Source organism: Rhodamnia argentea, chromosome 11, assembly GCF_020921035.1.
Source record: "Rhodamnia argentea isolate NSW1041297 chromosome 11, ASM2092103v1, whole genome shotgun sequence".
NCBI lineage: Eukaryota > Viridiplantae > Streptophyta > Magnoliopsida > Myrtales > Myrtaceae > Rhodamnia > Rhodamnia argentea.
Window position 1 is genome coordinate 16559620 of NC_063160.1, and position 6068 is coordinate 16565687.

Consider the following 6068-nt stretch of genomic DNA (forward strand, 5'->3'; position numbering starts at 1 on the left):
CGAGAGAGTGAAATTTGGGAAAGTGTTTTCACCTTCTTAGTTTTGGGAATTCACTTTCCTAATCTATTGAATAAAGTTTTTGTTGACTGAAAAGTGCTTTCCGTTGACCAAATTATTTTTTACGAACCAAACAGACAAAAACCCGAAAAACACTTTTCCAAAAAGGTTTTTCCAGAAACAAACACACCCTAAATATGTTGCATATATGCAGCTAAAAACAAATATCCAAATTTTGAAAAAGTCATCCTTTCAAAAAAGGAAATTTAAGAATGAGTTATACCCAATGCCATTTCTCTAGGCCTTCATGGGTTCATCCACACAACTTTTGAAAATGGGGAAAATTGTCCAAAAACTTATTGCAATTTTTTTAATTCATTCATAAACCTTTTAATTTTGTCAATTGAGTCTTAAACTTTCTCACCTTTTGCTGATTGAACCCATTTGGTTAATTTTGGCATGAAATTGCTGATGTGTGCAACGGCCATCCTTAATGGCATGGTTGACGTTGACATGGATAATTTTTGATAATATGCTAATAATTTTTAAATTTTTTTATTTTCTTTTCCTTTCCTTTTTTTTCTGTTTCTCCCCCCCTCTTTGGTTCAGAGGGACGCGGGGCCAACGAATCATAACCAAACCCTAACAATAGAAATCAAAATTTTCGCTATGAAAAATGCACGCGACATGCTACTTGAGAAAAAAAGTTTCATACTCTTTGACTTTTCCCAGGCTTGGAAAGAGTCAACGGACATGATGCCCAACGAACCACAACCGCACGCTAATAATAGAAATCAAAATTCGTATGAGGCAGTGATCGTCGACGGTAGTCTTCAGGAAGTCGATGATAAAAGCAGCTCCAGCTGCAGAATCTCATGCATCTCTCTCTCACCATCGTTTCTTCTCCGCCTGCAACCTAACCCTAATAAAGATTTCATACGACTCCATGTCTGATTATGAGTGCATGTATTGTTTAACTGCTTGTGATTGGTCCCCTTGTTTTCCCTCTAAATCCAAGGTGAACATGGGGTTCGATCGTGCAGCAAGCTAGCAGAGGAATGTTTCATGCTTTGGCAAAGCTTAGTTGTACTGTTTCATACGCGATGCCACATCATGGCTTACGTGGACTAATTGACCAATCATATACATCATAATCAACATATTTTTAGGTAGGGGTGTGCAATTGGGCCAGGTTTACTCGGAAACCGGACCGGATTACCCAAAAAACAGATCCGTGAACCGGTTCATGTTCAAACTGGTCCGGGGACAGATTCTAATTTTTGGGAATGGGATGGAACCGGTCCGGTTCCAAGTTCCAAGTTCCAAGTTAAGACCCACCCGGGAACCGGACCGGTTTTTGGAACCGATTTTTAGCTATTATTTAAAAAAAAAGTAGTCTCGCCACCTCACATCTTCTCCTTTGTATTTGGAGGATTGTAATTTCTATTGCTCATATTAGGGATTGCTGCTTTTGGTGGATAGAGAGTTTTATTATTTATCTTTTATTTTGCTGGAAAAAATGAAATCAGAAAAAGAAGCAAAAGAAAAATAGGTTCATGGGTAGACCCTAGAATTAGAATGGAAAAATAGGGTAGGTTCCAAAATAGGTTCCAAGTTTCAAAAGCTGGAAACCGGTTATAATAAGGGTAGGTTTCAAGTTTTAGATTTGGAATCTGCCCATCCGGATCATGCTCACCCTTACTTTTAGGCTACATTAATGTGGAAAATGGATGATTTGAAAAATATTTTTCTAGAAATGATCGCTTGTATTGCTTAAAAAAATGAAAAAAACGAAAAATATTTCATCAACAATGAAAATGTTTAGACATAAATTGTTGTCGACAATGAAAATGTTTTCCATTGATTAATTATTTCAAGCGATCATTTTTTGAAAAATTAAATTTCAAATCATCCTTTTCTCGTGAAAAAAAAGAGCCTTAAAAGTTCTTTTTTTTTTTGGTGAAATAAAAATAAGTTCTTGTTTATCATTACTTGTTTCTTCACTTAGTGCTGCTAGGTAATGCAATCGCTTCATCGAGTTTTCTTGTATCTCTTCTTCTTTTTCCCCACCCATTGAGTTCTTGAAACAAAAACTTCAAAATGATGGATAGAAAATTCTGCGCAGTTAACTTCTATATCTAGGGCTTGATTTTACAACCGGCTATCAAAAAATACTTTTTCTCTTTTTCTCTATTTGGCATAACTTGAGATAAATGACGAAGATACGACACATTCTTGGACTACGAAATTTCCTTGTGAAATTTCTAAAAATGATTTATGCTTCTCAAGAATCACTAATCCGACAGTCATCATCATCCCCCATCGCTCGGACTCCGGCGCCTCAAAGACGGAACCTGAGACACGAGGGCTGACTCGATTCATTGGATTGGGACCTCTAGGGTACCTAGTTGGCCGTCCTGTTTTTTGTAGAGTCAACCATAACGATTGTCAATTTTGTATAAGGAACAATCCATATGTCTCACCAATGTTGTATCTAACATGACTTTAACAACAAACCCTTGATTTCATTCCTCCTCACTCTGTTTTTTTTTTCTTTCCTAGGCATGTTGAACTCATAAAGTATTTTTCCGGGTCCAAGCTTCGATGCTACGTATGTGCTTTGCACCAATAAACAAGGCCTAAATTAAATGAACGAATGAAAATGCTTCTACTTGCTGGTGCCCATCATTCATATTTTACTGATGTAAAAGAATCTTTTGGTGAAGTGTAAAAAGGAATTTAGTCAAAAAATAGCCTAGAATTCACCCTCTGAAATTATGGAAACCGGTGATCAATGGAAGCTTCTCTGATGGAGGAAAGATAGCATAACAATCCGCTAGGAAAGACGTTTTTTTTTTTTTTCGAATTTAAGTTAGATTGTGACATCTTGGATTAACTCGATGAGGTGTTGTTCGCTTTGGCCTGTTCCATATCGAGCATCATGGTTATTCCCTTTGGCATACAGGTGGCCAATTTCCCAGGAGGTCATCCATCTTGGGAGTGCTTCCACCTGTGCACACTTAATTTTGGAGTCCAAAATAAAGCTTACTATTAAGTCAAAAGGTACCTCCGTGATTTAATTTCAATTTTCACATGCCATGCACGCGCGCGCACACACACACACATATATATTCCTTGTCCATGCCCGCTAGCTCCGACACACACACACACATATATTCCTTGTCCATGCCCTCTAGCTCTGATGATCACTCCCCGCCCTCGTCGGACCATGATGTGAACATTTAACATCCATACGTCAAGCAATTTTTCCCAGTTATTTAATGAAGGAAGATGAACTGATGTTGTGGTAAAATTGGCGTGCCACATAAATAAAATGTTCTTAAAACTCATGTTAGAGTTGTAAATTTATGGTATTAGTAAAAAAATAAATAAATAAATAAACGTTGATAAATAACTTAAATGAAAGTTGGTGACAGAAAATCGATAGGTAATTTAATAAGAAAAAAAGTTGATATGTTACTCAAATGAAGATCGATAAGTTTATAAAAGAAACGCTAAATTATTGCGTTAGTAAGAATGACAAAACAAAAATGACAAAAGATAAATTTTATTTTGGTAACATGCAAACTGTCGAGAAGAGTTCGTAATTCAAAAAATTATGGGTGACTTATCATATCTAAGTCACCGCCTAATCAAGCAACCAGAAATTCTTTTTACGAATAGTTTGACATTCACAAAATCTTCCAGAGATTTATCGACATGAAAAAAAGAAGTGCGGAAAAGTTGAATCCTCGGCTTTACTAAGGTTGTTCTCATGCTCTTGTAAATAAAAAAGGTTGTTTTCTTGTCATTCAAGCCAATTAACAAGAGACTATACACAAACAAAGGCAACTCACAAAGGATAACTCAGCGAAATGCAGAAATCTAAGCAAAAAACTGATCTTTTCCCACTTAAAGATCAATAACAACAAATCGGACACCGGATGAGGCCATTCTCATTACAATCCCGGCACCGCCGAAACCCGAAATAATCGCCTTCACCTTCTTCTTCCGTGCTGCAATCGTCTTCGTCGCAGTCATAGTGTACCTTACAACTCCCGAAGCACGTCTTGCAAGGCACGAACCTTATGTCCCCGCAGACCTCACAAATTCCATCACCACCTCCTCCGATGAGACAACGATCATCGACCTTTTCACAGTTCTGTAGAACTTTCTCGAGCTGTCCTTCCTCGTGCAATCTCCGGATTTCCTCGGCCCCGCCAATGCACTTGCTACCCACAAACACCCTTGGCAATCCTGCCCCGCCAGACCAACCTCCCAAAAGCTCCTTCAGTTCTTCCTTGAACCCGGAATGCAGGGACACATCTCGCTCATCGACCCGGACTCCAACTGATTTGAGTATGATCCGCACGTCGCAACAGTCTTCGTAGGTCTTCCTTACACCCCGCAGGCTTGTAAAGTACACGATCACCATCTCTTTCCTATGCGGAAAAGACTTATCGCCATCTGCCAATACGCGATTCACACAGTTGACTTCAGTTACATCCAGTGGCTTGCCACTGCAAGCTATTGAAGACCCTTTTTGATCATTTGATGCAGGTATATGGAACGGATGAGTTGGTGAGAGTTTTTCAAGGGACTTCTTGAAATTGGATATGGCTTCTTCATCAGAGAAAACATATGAGGCGCTTGATTTAGAGCGACAATCGGCTCCTTCTGAGCAGGTCTCTTCAAATCTTGATGTTGCAGGATGACGACGCGGCACCAATTGATGGATCGGACCGTCGAAAGAGAAACTCTTGTAGTGATTAGGCGACCGAAAAGGACTAACATCTTCGAGGCCCTCCATTAACTCCCATGTGTTTATCGTCTCTGGTTCTCCAGGAGGAGTCCTAGATGGAGTTTTAGGAAGCACCTTCGGTATTTTCTCCTCAATCATATCAGACCAAGTCTTGGCTTCCTCAACTAGTCCCTCTGAAAATTCATCACCGCCTCTTTCAATGTCGCTGTGCTTCGCCATGGGACCTGAAATCACCGCCCTTGGCAACGAATTTCTCATCGAACTTCTTAAAGTCTATATGAGAGAAATCGAGATTGAGAGAGCCTAGCATGGAGGAAGCGAGAGCAACAGCATGGCAACTGTCTCTTTTGTTTCGCGGTGCGTGGTGGATGTGCGTGGAGTAGCTTTGGGTCAAGGGCACCGGCGACGAATATGGTGCCTGGCAGTGATGGCAACGCTTTGACTTCGAGTTTGCGCAGCCCATCAATTCTAATCAATGTTACAAAGCCAAAGAGAAAAACAGAACGAAACTGGTAAAGAGCTTCCCCTACTCGAGGAGAAAGCAACGAGCGACCGATAGGACTTTAGAATGTTCTCAGAGCCATAAAATCATTGAGAAGAAGCAGCAACTTTTCTCACCCCCGAGATTTTCAAACCTGCAGGAGATGGAGTAGAAACAAGAGAGAATGTGAATACGAACTCCCCCAGAAAATGTTATTTGCAGATTACCCTCCATGATCATTCTTCTTACCAAACTTCAGTTCGATCGCCTATAAATTAATTGAGCGAGACCACCCATAGTTGACGTCGTGTTAGATGGTATGGCATCATAGATTTATTAGTGTCAAATTATTCTCGATAACACATTGCGCTTAGGTATGCCGCCCATGGGTAATCTACTTATCTCAGAAGGAAAACGTAGCTTGTCATGGTCGACTGAGTTTTCTTTTGCTCATGAAATTGTCGTAACAGCCGGCAAATTCGATCTTGACATGCAGTAAATCCATCAGATTGTCTCTTACAGTACCCTGTAATTTCGGATTTTAACGAACCGATTCAACCAAGTCCAAAGTTTCTACCACTGGAAGCAAAATGAAAAACGATTCGGGAGACTTGTCCACGGATGAAAGCAAGATTTACTCAGTTTACATCTGCGACGGCAACATTGCGCTGCTTGAGCTGGTGGCTTCTTTAGAATTCTGGTTCTCTCCTGAAGCTGAAGGTTCAGTTTCACGTTCGTGGCCTCCACTAACTCGGAGAAGATGGATCACACGAATATGGGTAGGTGAGGTGGGCAAGAACTTAGACCTTTCATTGAAGATAATCTAAG

General features: G+C 40.0%; 1 pseudogene; it reads right to left on the bottom strand.

Moving 5' to 3' along the window:
• Positions 1–3778: 3778 nt before the first annotated feature.
• Positions 3779–6068, bottom strand: LOC115727172 (annotated as a pseudogene).